Source organism: Rattus norvegicus, chromosome 6, assembly GCF_036323735.1.
Source record: "Rattus norvegicus strain BN/NHsdMcwi chromosome 6, GRCr8, whole genome shotgun sequence".
NCBI lineage: Eukaryota > Metazoa > Chordata > Mammalia > Rodentia > Muridae > Rattus > Rattus norvegicus.
In genome coordinates this window covers 44,905,083-44,925,869 of record NC_086024.1, presented here as the reverse complement: position 1 = coordinate 44,925,869, position 20,787 = coordinate 44,905,083, and the positions used below count along the sequence as shown (strand labels likewise).

At 42.9% G+C, this 20,787-nt stretch overlaps 1 long non-coding RNA gene across 1 annotated transcript; it reads right to left on the bottom strand.

Annotated features, from left to right (window-relative positions):
- Window positions 1–10,146: 10,146 nt before the first annotated feature.
- LOC120093236 (uncharacterized) lies at window positions 10,147–11,889 on the bottom strand. Its single transcript, XR_005486358.2, has 3 exons — window positions 11,021–11,889; window positions 10,674–10,743; window positions 10,147–10,583 (listed from the first exon to the last, which is right to left on the bottom strand). It is a non-coding gene; the product is annotated as an uncharacterized LOC120093236 (long non-coding RNA).
- Window positions 11,890–20,787: the final 8,898 nt, after the last annotated feature.

Genomic DNA, 20,787 nt, shown 5'->3' with positions numbered 1-20,787 from the left:
TGTGTGTGTGTGTGTGTGTGTGTGCGCGTGTGAGCCAAACCACAGTCAATATGGTAATTATGTAGAGGAGAATTTAGCTATGTCACTCCATGGTTAATACCCCATGGTATACTTGATTGACTTGATATTTTTTAGGCTCAACTTCAATTATGTTTTCACTCTCCCCACCTTTTGTTCTTTCTCTCTCTGTTGTTGTTATTGTAGCTGCTGCTGCTAACGAACAAACTCAGTGCCACACCAGTGTTTGCTTCGAGCTATACTCCCAGGTCCCCACCTCTTAGATTTTAAAATGTAAAATTGTACTGTCTCAAGTTTTCTTCTGTGATAGCCCAAGGAGTTTTCGCTTCTGAAGATTATATATAAAATGTATTTCTGTTTAAGAAGTACATCTTCCTCTCCTCATAATAAAAAAAATTACACTGTGCTCTTAACTGTAGAAATTCGTGGAAATGAAAGTCGACTTTAGAATCCAACAATGGTTCCTCCCCACACTTTCTGCTCCAATGTAGGCTTCAGGCTCCCCTAACTGAAAGTTTGCCTTGAGAGGCTGTCTGAAGTCAGTCATTCTGAAGTTGGCCATCTTCCACTGAGAGGAGTTGTGGGACCCAGGAGCCTCCCCTTCAGCATCATTCTTAACCTCCCCTCCTGTCGCCATGAGGATTCTGAAGAATTTAGCCTGGCAAGGCTCTCTTTTCTAATCCTGAATTTTCTGTCTGGGTTCCAACACTTAAGCACAGATATGTACAAAAAAAATTGCTGAAAATTCCTCGTTGACATCTCATTTCCGAACTGGAGTTACCATCCTGAAGAAAGGAAATATCAGTGAATGTGTGAAGAAAGATCTTGCCAGCATTCAACATAAACTTGCAGATCAACTGAGTATTGGTGCTACAGTAGTTCATGGGCAAACCCCAGAAATATGCTCTTCTGGAGAACAAGAACAATCTTGACTGCTTTATACTTTATTCTTCTAAAAGCGAAGACTGTCAAAATCACAACCAAATGGGTGCTGTGATAGACAGAACCTATCTTTCACTTATTTAATGGCTGAATACTTGAACTTTAGGTTTCTTTAAGAAACAAGAAAAAGTGTTAGAGATCAGAATATCTGTATATCAAGGGAACCTGTTTCTAAGTTGCCTAGAATGTTAATTCTCTTGGTCTTCTTCCCACAAAACAACAAAGCAAATGTAGCCATTTGTAGATCTTGGCTACTTGGGCTCCAGGTAACTTACAGCTCCAATTTTGGACGATGGCTTGGCTGATGTGCAAAGGATGAGGCAAATGTCAGAGACTCCAGTTTTCTTCTGGACTCACTGCATGCCCTTCGCCATGGCATTCAACCTTTGAGCCCTAATTTAGAAATATCTGCCTCGAATGTGTGTGTGTGTGTGTGTGTGTGTGTGTGTGCGCGCGTGTGTGTGTGTCCATTCAATGAGATAATGGATATGAATACAGTCTTGAAGCCGTAACTGGGCTATGCAGATGTTAGTCATTATTTTCAAACTGCATCTGTGACCTAGTTTTGACTGTGGTTTACTTTTGGAGAGAAGAGCATTATAAAAAGCCTCTTGGCTCATCTGGAGCAAGACTAATCCACTGATTTAATACCCAAGATCATATTAGAGGCAAATGCCCTTCTGCCAAAATAGACCGACTCCAAGGTCTGTTCTTACCTGCTAAATTCTTACTTGCTAATTAATGGTGAGTGGCACTTCCCTCAGCAGACTCCATTTTAAAAGTCCACTTAAAAAAGCTGCCTCTCAGATGGAGATCACCTGCAGAGCCTCCTACTGTGTTCAACTTAGGGAAGCAAATGCACACTGGAACTTTCCCATATCCAACTCTTCATCATCTCTAAGGGAGTTGCTTTCACATTTATACATTGTCTCTCAGAGAATTTTTTTAAAATAATCCTCTGATAGGTGCATTTTCTCTTAGATGGTTTTATGTCAAGATGATGATGATGCAAACTGCCGAGTGAGGGGCTGGTAGATTAGTCATAACAGGACGAACGCTGCCACCGGTTCATAATTCAGGCTGGATGGAGTTCTGTAAGATGACCCCGCTTTTTCACCTCACACTGTTCATTCCACCATTTTATCAGGTGACCGCAGAGTGGCTTTCTGGTTCAGTGACTGATTTCTTGGAATTCAGAGAAAGGAATTCGATGGAAATGCCTCCAAATCCATCCAGTCTGCTTTATCGTCTTAGGCATAGCTTAATCCAGACATTTGTCATCCGTGTCCATACTGATCACTTCCAATGCTGCACTCTGCACCACGCACACACCTTTACTCCTCTGTCCTTGGCCATTGGTGATGAGGCACTACACAGTACCTTTGTGGGGTGGTTTACTGCCCAAGGATGAGCTCATGGTGCTGAAGGAAGGGACCTGGTTTGGATTCAGGAGGCCTGGTTTCCCCATTGCTTAGCTTGAAAGTGAAGCCTAACTTTCCTAATTCTCTGGGCCTCAGTTTGTTCATCTGAGAAATCAGTGCTGTGAACAAGGTATCCTCCTGAGCTCTTCCAAATCTGGATTTTAATAGTTATCAGGTTCATGAATATGAAGAGACTGTGGACACCAAAATCCCAGCAGGTCTGGACTCTGATTTGGGGGAAATTACTAAAGGTCTCTACACCTCAATGTTTATTGAGTGTCTTAGGGTTTTACTGCTGTGAAGAGACACCATGAACAAGGCAACTCTTAGAAAGGAGAACATTTAATTGGGGCTGACTTACAGTTTCAGAGGTATAATCCATTATCATCACGGTGGGAAGCATAGCAGCTTCCAGGCAGACATGGTGCTAGAGGAGTTGAGAGTTCTACGTCTTCATCCAGAGGCAGCAGATGGGGACTTCTGTGTCTCACGCAGGGCAGAGCTTGAGCCTCTGACTTCATAGCCCACCCCCATAGTGACACACTTCCTCCAACAAGGCCACACCTATTCCAACAAGGCCACACCCTCTAATAGTGTTACTCCCTGTGGGCCAAGCAAACACATGAGTCTATGGAGGCCAAACCTATTCAAACCGCTACATCAAAAATGAAACAGTGATACTTATATGTTTGTTCAAAATATGCTCATGTGTATGCAATACCACATTCTACCAATAAGCCAATTTCCCAACTCTTTTATTATCTCTTTAGGAAAATACTACTCATGTGGTAAAAGAATAAGATGTGACAGACACATAGCATCAAAGCAGGGACTCTATCTGCAAACTTGACTCACCTTACCTTGCTCAGGAATATATGTGGCTGGAGTACAACTTGGAAAATCTCTAGTTTCTTCTAGCTCTTTATCTCCCTGGCACTCTATGGGATTATTTTTTCATACAACATCATTCTAACCACTAATGTCCTTTCAGAGAAAATTGGTAATACTATTTCCACTTAAGATGCAAAAGGTTGGGGCTGGGGATTTAGCTCAGTGGTAGAGCGCTTACCTAGGAAGCGCAAGGCCCTGGGTTCGGTCCCCAGCTCCGAAAAAAAAAAGATGCAAAAGGTTGTGTCAAGGTTTCAAATACTAATAATAAGGGACTGATTTCTAGGACATTTGGATGATGTGGACAGAAAAGGAAGCTGACAACAGGAGAAGCTGGGGTTGTTTGAAGAGTGTGGACACAGAGGCGTCACAGCTTGATGACTTCATTGCCCATAATAGACTAATGTTCATGGAAATGTGATTCTAGGGTAACATGAAAGATGAGAAATGCCAACTACTTTTGGAATGTTAGCCTCATCCAAATTCTTCTTTGCCTTTTATAAGATTTGCGATTTCTCTGTGTAGAGTCCCAGTAGCCTGCATTTTTCACAAAGGAAAGACCTGGCAGAGCAGAGGTTGGAGCAGGGCAAGGGATGGAATGATGGTAAATATGTTTGTGTGTTTAAGAACAATGAGAAAACCCATTGTACCAGGTCAGCTTGCTTAGATGGGCTACCTGAGAGCAGTAATTAAATACATGCCCCAGTGTACCTTCTGTAAGTTATGGCTGTAAAAATAGTTAATTCAAAATTAAACTGTATTGTAAAAGGGAGCACAATTTTTCAAATAAATGCCACTCCATTTGTGAGTGGGATGTTCAAGGCTGTCAACACAGTTCTTTGCTTAATGTGCTGGTTTCAATTTAGAAGGAAATGGGTCCTCTTCACCCTGACCATTGAGGCTTTGCCCATACCATTTTGAAAGGTCTGACCCTTGGGCAGTTGTTGCTATTTTCTCCAGATCTGCAAGGGCATTGCCACCCCTGATATGCTGTGCTTCTGCACCTGCTGCACATCCATCCACACCTAGAGGTATGTATATAATGTTTGGATTTTAATTGTATCTTGTCATAACCCAGAGTCTCAGTCAAGGAACTGTCTAGAGCAGCTTGGCCTGTGGGCATGGCTTTAGGGACTGTCTTGTTTGTTAATTGATGTGGGAAGAAGACACAGCCAACTGCACATAGCATGACATCCTGTGCTGGGTTCAAGCTGTAAAGAAGTGAGGAAGTTCAGATGAGAACAAGAAGGCAGCAAGAGTGTACTTGTTTCTCTATGTTCTTGGCTATGGATATCATATGACCGGCTGTCTCAAGCTCCTGCCTCTTTGAGTGTCTTGCAGTAATGGATTGGACCATTGGATAGTGAACAAACAAACCTCTTCATTTCCTATGTTACTTTTGTTCTGGGTATTTTATCATGGTAGCAGAAATGAGACATGGGCAGGATGGTACCTCTGTGAACCCTGGATTTCTTGGAGACACAGTGTGTACTGTATAACTTGACATAGACGAGAAAGCCATCAGTGCTGTTTGCTTGCTTGTTGAATGGATTAATAAGAAGGTACCTCTCTCCCCATGTATTTATATGCTTGCCTGGTGAACATTTTATTATATTTCTGCTATCTTCAAGATCTCGTCTTGCTATGGTACTAAGGCAGATATTGCCTAAGATTCTGTCTCAAGGCACATCCACAATAGCTGATGTCTCTCCTATGAAGAATGGTAGAAGGAATTAGGAGTATCTACCAGAGTGCAAGTACTGAGGAATCTGGAAGTGATGCTTGGTATTTAAAGGTTACACTAGGAAGCAAACTTGGCTGATGTGCCTCCAGAAAGTAAGAGCTGGTGACATCTGGAGCAGAAAGAGTTCCAATAATTAGAGTAGAGCATCCCAAGGACAGAATGGCTGACAGTGGCAGTAGCAGTCCTGCCTGGGTGACAGTTACAGGGGTCACTTGGTGACATCACATGAAGACACATGTGGACATACATGGACATACTCAGACACATGCAGATATGCACACACATATACTGTATGCCTGGAGATTCTTTTTGATCTCCAAGACCAAAAGGGTTGCTGTTTCCCTGCCAAAGTATTTTTCTATGTTTGACAGAAGGAATTTTTTGGACAGCAACTCTACTTTTTCTCTACCAAAAATGTAACTCAGAGCCAAAATGGAAATTATGCTCTTTGTATTGAGAAGGAGATTGTAGGTGCTTCTCTGGTAGGAGCTAGGGAAGCCTGAGAGTAGCTGGGGGAGGGCATAGTTTTCCTGCCTCTGATAGATGTATTCTTTCTGTGGAGTTGGTATGTGTGTACGGTATCCTAAATTAGCTTAAAGTTCCATGTCATATTCATTATTGAGGGAAGTCAATATATGTACGTATGTATTATATACAGTGCATATTGCACTAGAATATGTATATAGTGTCTATTTGTTATATATTGAGTTGAATGTGTGTTTGTAGCCTGTTAAAATTCATGAGATCCTAACTCCTTAAGTGACAGTATTAAGGGTTGAGATGTCATGAGTTCAGATCAGTGACTCGTAATGAAGACTCCATAACTCTGACTCCATAATCCAGCTGGCTTCCTCCTCCATGTAAAAGTGTAGCTTCTGAACCAGGAATTAGGCCACACCAGGCATCAAATCTACCTTGATCTTAGTCTTCTAGTTTTCATAAAAGTGAGAAACAAATTTCTGTGATTTACAAGTATCACATATGTGCTACTTTATTATAGCATCCTGTGTGGTCTACAACAATTAAATGTGTATACACATGTTAGATTATAGAAAGATATGAATCATCATGTTGAGGAAGAAAAATCTTGACTATCCCAGGTTCTTTACTGACTGTGTATGCCTTGCATATAACCCCCCCACCCTATGGTAAAAAGAATAAACTGTATTATGAAATGTTTGCAGTATAAGTTAGAATTGGATTTAAACCTCAATTGGTTTGGCCTGGAAGCCTGTGCTTTTCTCATGCGACCACACTGCTTTATGGACACTAGTGATTGGGAGGGATGCTTAAAGCCTTTTCCCTTGAAAGTTTGCATCTGGCTGTTTAGGGTAGGAAAGGGCCTTGGTGCAGAGGGGATGCTGGGTTAACCTTTTCTACCCGGACTGATTTTCTGTGTGAACTAGAGAGGGCTTAGCCCCTTCTAGAGCTAGCATATAATGGCTCCATGAGATGGTACATTCCTCAGCAGCCCTCTGACACGTACATCTGAGGGTTGTTTTATCCAGAACATACTACCACTGACAGGCAACTCAAAAGTCGAGTCACAGAACCTATTAGTATATATCTTCCTTCAAATCTATGAAAGCCTTTGCCCATACTTGTGATCCAGGCTCTGGAAATAGTCGAATTGGCCTGCTTGGGTGGTTCTTTGCTGTTATTGAACTGGTGCCTGCAGAATTCTGGAGGTATGGAGAGTGGTCTATTTATTTCCCCACATCAATGAGCCTTTCATTCCTTGGATTGGTTCATTCCCTGGAGTTTCTCTATATCCAGAAACACATAAAATATGTTATTTCAAAAATTCAGGGGCTTGAATGGAAACAGTTTAGAATGAGATAGTTTGGTTTATTTGGAGAACTTGGGAAATCATAAGTTATTTTGGACTTGAGGGTCTGGATATCAGTCTGTGCTACAAACTCAATGCTTTCCTATTAAAACATTTTCTTGGGGTTGGGGATTTAGCTCAGTGGTAGAGCGCTTGCTTAGCAAGCGCAAGGCCCTGGGTTCGGTCCCCAGCTCCAAAAAAAAAAAAAAAAAAAAAGAGAGGAAAAAAAACATTTTCTTTTTCTTTCTGGCAAAGATTGGAACTTTGAGAATGTAAATTTTGAATAAAAATGGAGTTTTTATGTTTGTCTCATTTCACATTATCGATTGTGATTGATAAAAACAAAGAAGTGCTCTTGTTTTCACATGTCAGGCAAAAACACATCTGTAATTCCTAACTATTTCCTAAGAAGATTTTCCTCGAGCTTTGAGGACATCAATCGGACATTGATGTCTGTCAGTATTGATGGGGATGCTGCTGCTGGTCATTGGAATATAAACCTGTTGATTTTGGCAGTATCATGCAAATGCCTGAAGAATACAAGTAGCGTTCAGTATTAATAACATGCACAAAACAAGCTACTTTTCATTATAACATGACATTTGTAGGACAGTTCTGTGGTGGCAAAGACCTTTTCACTCATGTTTTTGTAAGCCTGGATTTAATGAATCTGTAGTATTTTTTGATGGGATATTTCTATTACCTATCTATCTATCTATCTATCTATCTATCTATCTATCTATCTATCTATCTATCATCAATCATCTGCCATCATAGTACATTAACAATCAAAAGGACACTTCCTGTCACTCATCCATCGACTACAGCTGTGCTCACTTCTTCATCTCTGTCCTATTACTAGGGAGATTTGCATTTGAAGAGATCAGGTTCGTAGGATACAATTTATCGAATCAATTAATTCAGTCCTACCCATGGGTGGGGCATTTACTATGTCTCCTGTGTCCATTATCTACTTAGAGACGCTAAGGAATGAATTTGAGGTTTTCAATTGTTTGATGGGTCCTGTGGAGATGACTGTGAAGGTAAGATGCTTACAGGGCAAGCATGTGGACCCGAGTTTGGTGTAAGGCAGAGACAAGAGGACTTTAGGGGCTTACTGGCCAGCCTTAATAGCTGAAATTCAAAGCTCCCAGTTCAGTGAGAGATTCTGAATCATGAAATAACATGGGGAGCTGTCTCTGCCATGAAGAGACACCATGGCCATAGCAACTCTCATGATGGAGAACATTTAACTGGGGCTGGCTTATGGTTTCAGAGGTTTAGATCATTATCATCATGGTAGAAAACATGGTGGCATGCAGGCAGACATGGGACTGGAGAAGGAGCCGAGGGCTCTACATCTTGATCTACAGGTGGCAGGAGGCTATATGTCACACTGGGCATAGCTTGAACATAGGAAATCTCAAAGCTGGCCCCCACAGTGACACACTTCCTTCAACAAGGCCATACATCCTTATAGTGCCACTCCCTGGGTCAAGCATTCAAACGCATAATTCTATGGGGTTTATACCTATACAAACTGCCACAGGAGCAATAGCAGATATTCACCTCTGACCTTCACATATGTGCACATGCACATGCATACACTGCACAGACCAAAAAAAAGAAGAAGGAAAAATTGATTGATGGGAGTGGACTGTAATGGACCAAAGTGGTGCATGTTTAAAGACATTTTGCTTAACCCTTTTCTTCAGTGGGATCCTGACCGAGCACTGACTCCTCTAGGCCTGGAGTTTATGTGCTTTGTTAGTTTAATTGCCTTTATTATTCAAGATGCTGTGTAAAAGCTTAACTAAAGCGAGAGGCAATTGTAGACTGCTGAGTCAGGTGATGCCCATGGGGTTTTGAAAAATGATTTTGTGTTCTTACAAGCATTCTTTGCAAATGTGATCCCTCATACTGCTCATCCTTCATTGTGTCATAATAAATGCACATGACTGAGGAAAGGACCACACCCTGCACTCACAGGGGCTGACCTGATCTTCATGTGCAGTCTCTACCTCTCTTGACACTGTCCGTCTGCAGTCAAGCTTCCCTGAGGAAGACCAGTGCCTATTGTCCAATGGCAGCTGTTCAATGCTGTTGGTGGTGACAGCTAAGTTACACAGGAAATTTGACAATTTTGTGAGACATTTCCACTTAAAGACGGGATATAGAGAGGAACTTTGAAATCTGAAGATCAGACGATTGCTTAAATGTAACACAGCATTCTCAACTACTGACTAGTAGGAGAATATAAGATCATGAAGAAAAAAATGGGCATGTAGAAGAAGGTCAGCTTGGGCTATGACTTGCTTCATATGTAAGATATATTAGGTTCAAATCCCAGTAAGACACACACACACACACACACACACACACACACACACACACACAGTGAGAGAGAGAGAGAGAGAGAGAGAGAGAGAGAGAGAGGGTGGAGAGAGAGAGAGAGACAGAGAGATAGAGAGAGAGAGGGAGAGAGAGAGAGAGAGAGAGAGAGAGAGAGAGAGAGAGAGAGAGAATATGAATGTGTGGCTTCCACTGATAATTGAAAATACCTATATGACTGTTTAGATGTCATATCTCTTTATCAAATTCCTCATGTCTTTAAGTCTCTCAAAGCACTTAAACCACACAGTTGAGCGCTAGCTGAGTCTTAGGGCTTGGATTTCCCCTGCTGGACTGTGGTTGAGGTGCTAATTAGGAGGGAAAGAGCCAGCTGGCAGGTGGCCAGGAGGAAAAGCACAGAAGTCCAAAGACCTGTGCAAACCACAGATCGGATAACCTGTGGATTACACAATGGAGGCTCGCCTCTAACGAGTTAGCAGGAAGTCCCTTAGCCATGTGAGAGCAACATCATGTTGGCCGTATGACCAACTCCTTACCAGTTAAACAGGACCGATCTCAGCTAGCTCTGAGTGTTTTAAATGAGATCAGTTAATGGCAGTTGACTAGGAAGCCCTCTGCGTTGAGCAACTACTTAGCAATACCATTTTATTTTCACCATGACTCTGTAAGGCAGGCATGGTGGATAGTGTTTTGTGTGTAGAGGAGGGAGAAGCCTGCTAAATGTCACATATCCCTCTCCAAAGCCTTTGCTCCTCCACTGGAGCCCAACTTCAGGAAAGCTTGACATTTTGTGGACATTTGATAAATATCTCTTACTGTTGGTAAGGAGAAAAAAAAGTATCTCCATGTTATGAATCTAAGGAAAATACATATGACACTTCTGGAAGCTTTCTTTCTCCAGTTTCCTGTGTCTTGTTCACCTGTCCCAGTTTAACCAGTACACGTGAGTCCTCTTTATGTAACAAGTGCATGGTTTTTACTGAATTTAACTTGGATTACATAAATCTAAAGGCTGCTGATTGCCAGCAATCTTCCAAGGGGGATGAGCTGAGATTCACTCGGAGGCTTGGGGCTAGATGGCTTTGGCTTAGCCATTTGCTGAGCTCAGCTTTCATGAGGGTGAATTTGCTACATACCCTCAGTAATGCACTGGAAGCCTGGATTCCCAGCAACCCTGGACCAGATTCAAGTCCCTAAGAATGTTATAAACATAAATAAAGGAAGGCCCAAACAGAGATGTGCAAGCCTCATGTCTGCATTCCATCAGGATTGGGCGATAGCAGGTTAGAACTGGGCAGCAGGTAGGCTGTAGGATCCCTTAGCGCAGCAGTTCTCAAACTTGTGGGTCATGAACTCTTTGGCGGTCAAGTGGTCCTTTCACAGGGGTTGCCTAAGATCATTAGAAAAAAGCAGATGTTTATATTAGCAAATTTATAGTAGTAGAAAGTAAGTTATGAAGTAGCAATGGAGATAATTTTACCTTGGGGATCACCATCACCTGAAGAACTGTATTGAAGGGTCACAGCACTAGAACAGTTGAGAACCACTGCCTTAGGGGAAAGAGAAATTAACCTAGCAAAGATGAGGCATGGCTCAGTATAGCCTCCATTGTATTGGAGGGTTCTGAGGCCAAATACACAGCCAGGTGGTACATATGGAATTTCTGTCAGTGGATGGACTGTATGGGAAATATGCATACATGGACACATACATAAAATGTATATACAGACTTACCTACATACTCGCATAGATACATATACATATAGACTAATACAAGCATACACACATACACACATATACCCACAGGTACACACACACAGCACTTACTCCTTCTTAATCCGTCAATACATCTTAGAGAACTTGCTTTAAATTCACAAATAAGTGAAAATTCAGGTTTCCTTTTTCAGTAAATTTTGTTAGAGGAAAAAGAAATGTATTTTCCTGCTTGACCATCATCATAACAAAATAAATTGAGTGGTATAAAATCCCTGACACTGGAAGCTGGAAATGTAGATTAGGGTGTGGCAGGGTGGCTTGCTTGAGGGTCCTCCTAGGCTTCAAGATGGCTGCCCTCTGGCAGTGTTCTCTGCCAGCTTTTGCTCTGCCATAAGCTGCCTATATCCTAGATATTCTTATGATCTTATGATCTTTTGCATTGAAAGGGACACCTATGGACTAAGTACTTCTGTAAATACCTGTCCCCAAATAGACTATGTAGTGAATTGCTCCAGTGTTGGAAGCTTGGAGACACAGTTCATCTCATGATATGGTAACATCATCTGTGTTAGCTTAGCCCAGAGGAAAGCAGTGGTGCATTTAGCCCACTGTAGGACTATGATATTGTTTATCGTATGTTGTTGCTATGGTAACCCTAGCAAACCAATACAACCTCCCATCTAAACCATAAATCATGTGCTATGTTTCATGCAGTCAGTGTTTTAAGTATTCCTTGTAACAACCCTGAAGTCTTCTTGGTCTTAAATTCCTGTGCCAAAGGTGATACGTTGGGATTTATGATTTTCAGATATCTATTTTTCTCTTCTGCTTATCTCTGACCATAAATCACATTTCAAAAATCAAAAATATGATTATTCTGCCTTTCAGTGACCTGACTTCCTCTGATCTTCTAAGTATGTCCCATGATTAACTATAGAGTTGGACTGAGCTCTGGCACTGGGACAGAACTTGTCCCTCAGGGAGAGAAGACTGGGACTTTCACTGTCATTGTTCCAACTATGATGTCACAGACAAATGCTTTTACACTTGTAGTTGTGCATCTAGTGATTGCGGAGAGGCCTTCTTTAGTCAGGTAGCCATTAGTAAGTTGTCCATGTTTCTATAAGCAATTTTCCCATTAAACCCATTGAGTTACCAATATACAAACATATACATACATACATACATATATATGTACATACGTATATATGTACATATACACATACATAATATATAACACACACACACACACATATATATACACATACATACATTGCAGTCAGTTTTGAAGCATTTGGACTGCTGAAAATATTGTCTGTAAGTCAATTTGTAGGCTATGACAAATATATTAAAAGCAAACAGAGCTAATTCTTTAATCAAAATAAAAATCTCCCCATTAACGTTTTATTTGATAGGTTAATAATCCTTCCTGCTAAACTATTCACAAACCTCCATGTTCCTGTACTAGTCTGGGTGTTCAGCTCATGTGGGTTTTCGTGATACTCTATCTCCTTCTAGCCCCAAATCCTCCGCTTGTAGCTCTCTGTTTCCTCTGCCCTGATCTCAACAAGCCACTTGGTTTGTTTTCCCTTGCGTGGGTCTCTGGAGTCAGTGGAATCAAACACTAACAAGATGTTAAATGCACATTGAATTCTGTGGGCACTATGAGGACTGCCACTATTATGCTATGGGAATAAAGGTGGCTGGTTGTTTTCTCTTGGGGACCACACTTCATGGTCATGAATGAAGGTTTGTGATTGTAGGTATGACAAATCTTTATTACTACCTAGGAGAAAATTCTTGGAAAGGGCTTTCTCCACATATTCTTTATTTTCAACAAGGTTGATGTGGGGTATGGGTGGAGAAAATATCCAATCTTTGCTTCTGGTACAGCAACTTTCTGACATCAGAGGTCAAAGGAGATTGGATGTAACATCCTCCTCTCTTAATGATCTACATAGGGGACAAGAGTTATGAGAAACAAGGTATATTTGACATTAGCAGAGCAACCAGAGGTTTGGGGTGGAGCAAGTCATCTTTGATAGACAGTGTATATGGGTGGAAATAGAACATTCTATACAGTATAACTGTTGGTCCAGACCCTCTTTAATTCCCAGAGACTACACACAAACACACACACACAGAGAGAGAGAGAGAGAGAGAGAGAGAGAGAGAGAGAGAGAGAGAGAGAGAGAGAGAGAGGGAGAGAGAGAGAATTCTGTTAAAGTCACTCCCATTGGGTCCTGGGAGCCTCATGTTTTCCTATTGTCTGGGATCCTCTGGTGGTTATCCCCAGTTCCTTATCCCCCCGCTACATATTTTTGTTCGACTTCCTGCACCTCTGTACCTCTCTTACATCTCCTCCAGTTCCTGATGCTGCCACCCTTATTTCCCCCCCTCCTTTCTCCCTCCTCAGTCCCCCTTTTCCTCCACCTCCCACAATTATCCTGATACCCCCTCAATGCAGGACTGAAGCATCCACACCCTGGTTTTCTTCCTTCTATGTTCCATATGGTCTGTGTATTATGGGCATTGTGAGCTTTTGGGCTAATGTCCACTTATTAGTGAGTACATACCATGTGTGTTCTTTTGTGTCTGGATTACCTCACTCAGGATGGTATTTTCTAGTTTTAGCTGAAATGTGCAGAGAAGAGGGAGATGAACCTGTTGAGACCACCTCTAGTAGATAGGCATGGCCCCTGGTTGAGGGAAGGGGCCATCCACCCATCTCAAAGTTTTTAACCCAGAAACATTCCTGTCCAAAGGAAGAACAGGGACAAAAAATGTAAGAGACTGAAGGAAGGGGCAACCAGAGACTGCCCCACCTGTGGATCCAATGTGTGCAGACACCAAACCCAACACTGTTGCCATGGTCAAGAGGGACTTGCTGACAGACGGCAAGTTCCTGAGGAAGTCCAGCCAGCATCTGACCAATACAGATGTGGATTCTTGGAGTCAGCCATCAGACTGAGCTCAGGGAACCTAGTCGGGGAACTGACAGAAGGACTAGAGGAGCAGAAGGGGATTGCACCCCATTGGAAGAATAACATAGGCTGGCCTGACCACCCAGTTCTCCCAGAGTCTAGACCACCAACCAAGGAGTGTACCTGGAGGAATCCATGGTTCCAGATACATATGTAGCAGAGGATGGTCTTATCTGACAGCAATGGGAAGGAAGGCCTTTGGTCCTATAGAGTTTTGATATCCACAAATATTTGATAGGGGGATGCTAAAGCAGTCAGGCAGAAGAGTGTGGGTGGGTGGGGGAGCATTTTCACACAGGCAAAGGGGGAGGAGGAGGGCAGATGCGGGATGGGGGATTGGTAGAGGGGTAACCAGGAAGTGGGATATCATTTGAGATGTAAACAAGCGGAATGATTAAGAAAAAATTAAAAAAAAGAAAATTCTGTGTGTGATGGTTAATCTCCACTGTTAACTTGATAGGTAGCCCCAGCTCGGTCAGGGTGTAACCTGGGGTCAGCACTCTGACTAGTCCTTTAATAGTTGATAATGGTGTTTGCATTGGTAGTGTGATAGAAAGGACAGCACCCTCGAGATATTTCTGAGCAAATCATATCTGCATGTCTGTAATAGCGAAGCTCAGCACGCCACACTAAAGATGAAGCTCTTGGAGTCTAATGATACCCTTCTTAGTGGAGAGAAACTTCCTAGAGAGAAACTTTGGGAGGGATGTTAGGATATTGGCAGCTTTGTAGACCAGCTTTTAGAGCTTCAAAATCAAAGACAAACTGCCTGTAGGCTGTCTTTGCCAGCCAGCATAACACTCAAGGTCATTTTCAATCTGGCCTGAGTCCATGGTTCTGGCCTCTTTCTGCTACTTCCTCCTGTGTGCTTGTACATGTCCTTCACTATTTCTGCCTCTCTACCTATGCTAGTGCCATTATCCCTTCTAAGTCTCACCACCCCTGTAAAAACATCTGTAAAATGTATGCTCGGGTGTCTCCTATGAAGCCTTACCTGGACACGGTAAGGCCTTGCAAAACAAACATTTTAAGGACAGAGATCTTGTACTGCTTTGCTTCTCTCTGTCCCTAGACCTCAGTGCTAGGCATAATGCTGTGGAGTCCCTGAGGTGTCTGCTGCAGAGTAGAGAGAGGCAGCTAGGGTCTCTGAAGCCAGATCAGTGCAGACAGACAAGGTTTTGGGGTCTGAGTTCCAGAGAACTGCTATGAGCAGGTCATGTGTGAATCGATTTTCCATAACTGATTTCCTCATCAAGTATGGGGGTGGGGTGGGTCATGGTGGATAGAAGATAGTGTAGTCCGTGAAATGTTTGCCTTGAAAGCATGAAGAGCCACATTTGAGCCCCAGAACAGCCCCTCCCCCAAGCCTGACCCACTTGTGTATGTTTAAAATTCTAGTGCTGGAATGGAGGAGACATGTAGATCTCTGGGGCTCCCTGACCAGCTTAATCTACTTAACAAGCCCCAGGCGAGTGATAAACCCTGCCTCAAAGACAAACAAAGAAACAAACAAACAAATGCATGCTATCTAAGGAATGGCAACAGAAGTTATTTACTGGCCGCCACAAAAACACACACATATGCACATACAACTCCTCACAGGTTTACATACAGGTTCACCTGCACATACATACCCCTCCCCTACATATACAGGATGATGGTAAAACCATCAAAATCACTCAAGCAATGTAAACGGTAAACTCTGACTCAGACCTGGCAGTGCTCAGAGAAGGGAAATCAAGTGGAGTAGCACAAATGTAAAGAGGAATAGATCCCATCTCATTCAAACTAGGAAGTCATCCTCTCAGGACACCCACAGGAAGTAGAAAGACGAGCTACAGAAGAAGCAGGATATTGTGTATCTGAGACTCAGAACATCCTACCAGGAGGAAGTTCTCAGACCAATACAAAATACTCGGAGCAAAGGGAGAAATAGTAGGTGCATCCCAGATAATGAAGTTCACGATAGCAAAGAACATGGACGTGGGAACCAGTACTGCACTGGATTTCATTTTCTATCCATTGGCACGGAAACATTCAAGATGCTTCATAATTCCGCATTCCAGAAGAATGTGGATCAGTACTGCTGCTTCTACTTGGTTGTGGAAATGCAAGCTTCTGTGACTCCCTCCAAGGAGTTTGTGGTTCTTCTATAAATTTTAAATGCTCACCTTCAGTACCTTTCAGCAGTTCCTTTGTAAGTTTGTGACAGTGCTTACTCCTTAAGTAGCAGGAGATGTGTGTAAGAATAGTCATGGCTGTGCTCCTTATAAGACAAAAGGCAATTAGCCCACGTGTCTAATGGGAATAGAGAGGACTAATAAATCAGAGCGTACCAGACAGCTGAGAATGCAAGTGAATGAATGTTAGTGACCATCTGGAGAGTGATATTAGCATAATTGTGAATGGAAAACAAGTCTTGTGTATGGCTTATGATGACTTTAAGGATTAAGAAAACAGAATGATATCTGATTCGTCACACATATAAATACAGTACAGTGATGTTCAGAACATTGCTTACCTGGGTTAGGGGATGAAAATGGAGGGAGAGACACAGGGTATGGGTTTGCCAGATCATTCTAGCTCTTGGCTCAGCTAGTAAGGACATAGGGACTTCTTCATATTTTTATGATTTATGCACTTATATTTTGTTTTTGAGACAAAGTGACACTCTGCAGCCTTGGCTGGCCTCCAAGTTACAGAGATAATGAGATAATCTGCTGTCTCTGCCTCCAAATGCTAGGGTTAGCAGTGTGCTTCCCCATGCCTGGCTTCTTCATGTCTTTAAACAAAGAAAATACACATGTTGAGAGAGAGAGAGAGAGAGAGAGAGAGAGAGAGAGAGAGAGAGAGAGAAGCAGAGACACAGAGAGACACAACAAGACAGAGAGACAGAACCTGGTATAGGCTTTTGAAACTTCAAAGCCTATCCATAGTGACAGCTCCTCCAACAAGGCCACACCTCCTCATCCTTCCCAAATACTTCTACCAACTGGGAACCAAGTATTCAAATGAATGAGCCTTTAGGGGCCATTCTCATTCAAACCACCAACTTCTCAAAGCACAACTTAACACTCCAGCCCAGCCATGTGTTCATCTTGTGTGTGCTCACTTTTGGTGTTTGGGAGGTAGATTTAGAAAAACAGAAGACAGGAGGAGTAAGGGACTCTGGATGGTCACAAATCAACATAGCCACAAATATTGGCTCATCCCCTCAAACACTACATGATCGTGGGAAAAGTCATTTCCCTTGTTACCTCAGTTTCCCCGCCTCTGATAATTGGCATGGATTCTGTAGCTCCTCTTGTCTCACATTTTTCCTCTTTAGGCATTTTCTGAAGCTCCTTTCCCCTCTGTTTTTGTCTCCTTGGTTACTGCCACAGAGAGACCACATCCCATATGGTCTGGGAGATCAGTGGAGCAGGAGATCAGAGCTGTCATGTGCTGGATTCTGGCACCAAGCCCATACTGGCATCAGTATTTCCTGCCATGGCTGTCCTACCACATTTGTGATTGCACAATTTACTGCCCTGTAAACATGGCTCCTGGTTTATTTCCCCACAGGCCCCCTGGAAATGGCAGCTAGAGAAGATTTGTTTCCACTATGAACCAAATATGAAGGTCACATGATTTTATGATTTTTTTCCTTACCAAAGAAATATGGGAGGCTTAGGGAGGCCAGCCTTCCAGTTAATCTTGAGAACAGATGCCTTGGAGGTGGGTGAGCCAGAATATTATTCACTTTCCTAGTCATTTATCAGGGCGGGTGGAAAACCCTGTGCGCTGGCCTGCAGTAGCTTTAACTGCGTCTCAACTGGGATGACCCCACACTCAGGCATGATCTACATCATAGACTGTGCCCAGGTTCTCTTTCACATGGATATAATTGGTCCACACATGTGCTCACAGGACTGCTGGTTTACCATCCTCATGGTGCTCACACTGTGTTGAGCTGCTCAGGCACAGTGGCAGTGCCCAGGAGTACTTACCATCCTTTCTATTTCTCTAGGTAGCATTAGCACGGCTTGCCTGGCTTTCAACTCTACTGAATAGTTAACTCCCCCTGTTGTGTGACCAGATGGTGGCTGATCTCACAAAAGAACCATGGTAGAAGGAGGGAAGAATCAACCATCGATGATGAACCAGTGATGAAGCCAAATGTACTAACTGACATGAGATGTGGGGCAGGCGGGGGCCATCCATATAAGATATGTCATCATGGGCCAGGTCCCATGTTAACCACTTTAGATGCATTGTTCAGCTTGCGCAGAAACCGTGTGAAGTTGGCAGTATTAATCCTGTGTAGTCTATGTGGTTATGGCTGTAAGGATGTTCTGGCTACCCTCTGGGTACTCAATATATGTTTGTGTAGAGCGAGCTGGTATATGGGAGGATAGAATCAGGTGAGTTTGCTTATTGCCCACCAACTGTACAAACTTTTTCCATTGTGATTTTTATGATCCTGGAAGCATCGATCTCATCTGTCAGTGGGTGAAGAAGCCCCTTTGGTCAAGATTTCCTAAATCCATTTGCCTTGCCTGGTAAATATCCCTGAGAATGAATCTAGAGCAAAGTCTTTCACTTTGGAAGTGCCATGGAGATTCCAGAAAAGTTGGACACTTGAGGCAGGAAGAACTTGACATGAATCCCTACCATAAGCTATGTGACCTGGATAAGATCGCTTACTTTCGGTGAGCTGCAGCTTCCTCAGCACAGTGGTGCCAAAGGGTTCCTTCCAATGTAATAAAAACACCTGCAAGGGCTGGAGAGATGGCTCAGTGGTTAAGAGCACTGACTGCTCTTCCAGAGGTCCTGAGTTCAATCCCAGCAACTACATGGTGGCTCACAACCATCTCTAATGGAATTTGATGCCCTCTTCTGCAGTGTCTGAAGAGAGTGACGATGTATTCACATACATAAAATAAATAAGTATTTTTTAAAAATACTTTTATTTCTTTTTTACAGTCCATTACTTACCTCCCCTCCCAGTTCACCCTCCCACAGTTCTTCATCCCATTCCTCCTCCCCACTGTCTCCAAGAGGATGCCCTACATCCCCCATCAGGCCTCCCCACTCCTTGGAGCCTTAAGTCTCTCAAGGGTTAGGTGCGTCTTCTCTCACTGAGGTCAAACCTGGCAGTCCTCTGCTGTGTGTGTGTGTGTGTGTGTGTGTGTGTGTGTGTGTGTGTGTGTGTGTGTCGGGGGGCTCATATCAGCTGGTGTATGCTGTCTGGTTGGTGGTTCAGCATCTGAGAGATCTCAGGTTTGGGTTAGTTGAGACTGCTGGTCTTCCTATGGGGTTGCCCTCCTCCTCAGCTTCTTCCAACCTTTCCCTAATACAGCCACAGGGGTCCCTGACTTCAGTCCCTTGGTTGGGTATAAGTATCTGTATCTGTCTCAGTCAGATGCATGCTGGGCCTCTTGGAGAACAGCTATGCTAGGCTCCTGACTGTAATAAATGAGTCTTAAAAAAAGAAAGAAAAAAGAAAACACCTGCAGAATTGCCTAGGATGCATGCAGAAATCTTTGATCAAAGCAAGAGTGACTGCAGTGCCCTGTCACAACATTTTGCTCAGTCCTTATATATTTGGATGTTTCTTTTTTTATATGTGTCACTTTTCCCCATTAATTTTGGTCCTCCATGAATCTTCTTTTCAACATTACATTTAAGCTCACTCGAATTTGCATTGAAAGGTTGGCTGTTGTGACTCAGTACCCAACAAGAAGTGACTACAAGGGAGGCATGGCTTATGTTGATGCACAGTTTAGGGAGGGATACAATCCATTGTGACTGGGGAAGATGTGCCGAAAGGGAGCACAAGGTGTCTTGTCACACATGTGCAGTTAGCAACCAGAGAAAAATGAGTGTCGGTGCTCAGCCTGCCTTCTTCTTGCCCACTCCAAGATCCCAGTGCTCATATTTAGGGTGGATATTCACATCTCATATAATCTATCCTAAAAAACAGGCCACAGGTATGCCCAGAGTTTTTTGCTTTAGGTAACTCTATATCCTGCCAAGATGACAACCAATATTAATTATCACAATTTAGAATCAGTCTCCCTCTTCCTCTGCCCACTTCCCTGATTATCTTTCTGAATTTTCTCTAAAGAAGGGTGTGGTAGCTAATCTTGGCTGTCAACTTGCCCCATCTTGGCAGAGGGTATTTGTAAAGTTGCCTCCATAAGACTGGCCTCGAGAGATGTAGGAACAGGTTAGTCCACTGTGGGTCTTACTATTCTTAGGTAGGTGGGTCTGTGCTATGTAAGAAAGCTAGCTACCTGTGAGCTAGGAAGTAAGGCAGCTAGCAGCATTCTTCAGTGGCTTTTGACTCAAGCTCCTTCCTTGGATTGAGTTCCTGTCTTGCCTTCCCTCAAAGAGAGACTATAACCTGTTAGTCAAATAAACCTTTTCTTCCCTCAAGTTGCTTTTGGTCATTATGCTTATCAAAGTTACTGAAAATCAAAGTAGAACAAATGGGGATAGACAGGAAACTGCATTCTATTGGAACTGATCGCCTTCAGACCCTGTCGCTCAGTGGGGGTGTGAGTTCCATGAGATAGGCTTTGTGGGAGCCAGTGTGAATCCCAGCTCTGCTTCTCCTCAGGAGGACCGAAGTGTCGAAAATTAGAATCAGCTGTAAGCATTTGCAGTCCCACATTCAGCGCTACAGATCAGAAGTTGCTGGAAGCTATTTTTGGAGAACTCCTAATAAGTACAGAACCAAAATACAGACATGGTTGTTAACACCATGGGAAATGCCAAATTCAAGTTGGAGCACAGCCAGTGGAGAACAGAGTCCTAGAGAGCTTATCTCCAAGCAGATCTTTATTATGTATGAGATAGGAGGCTCAGATGAGCGCTCTCTCTCTCTCTCTCTCTCTCTCTCTCTCTCTT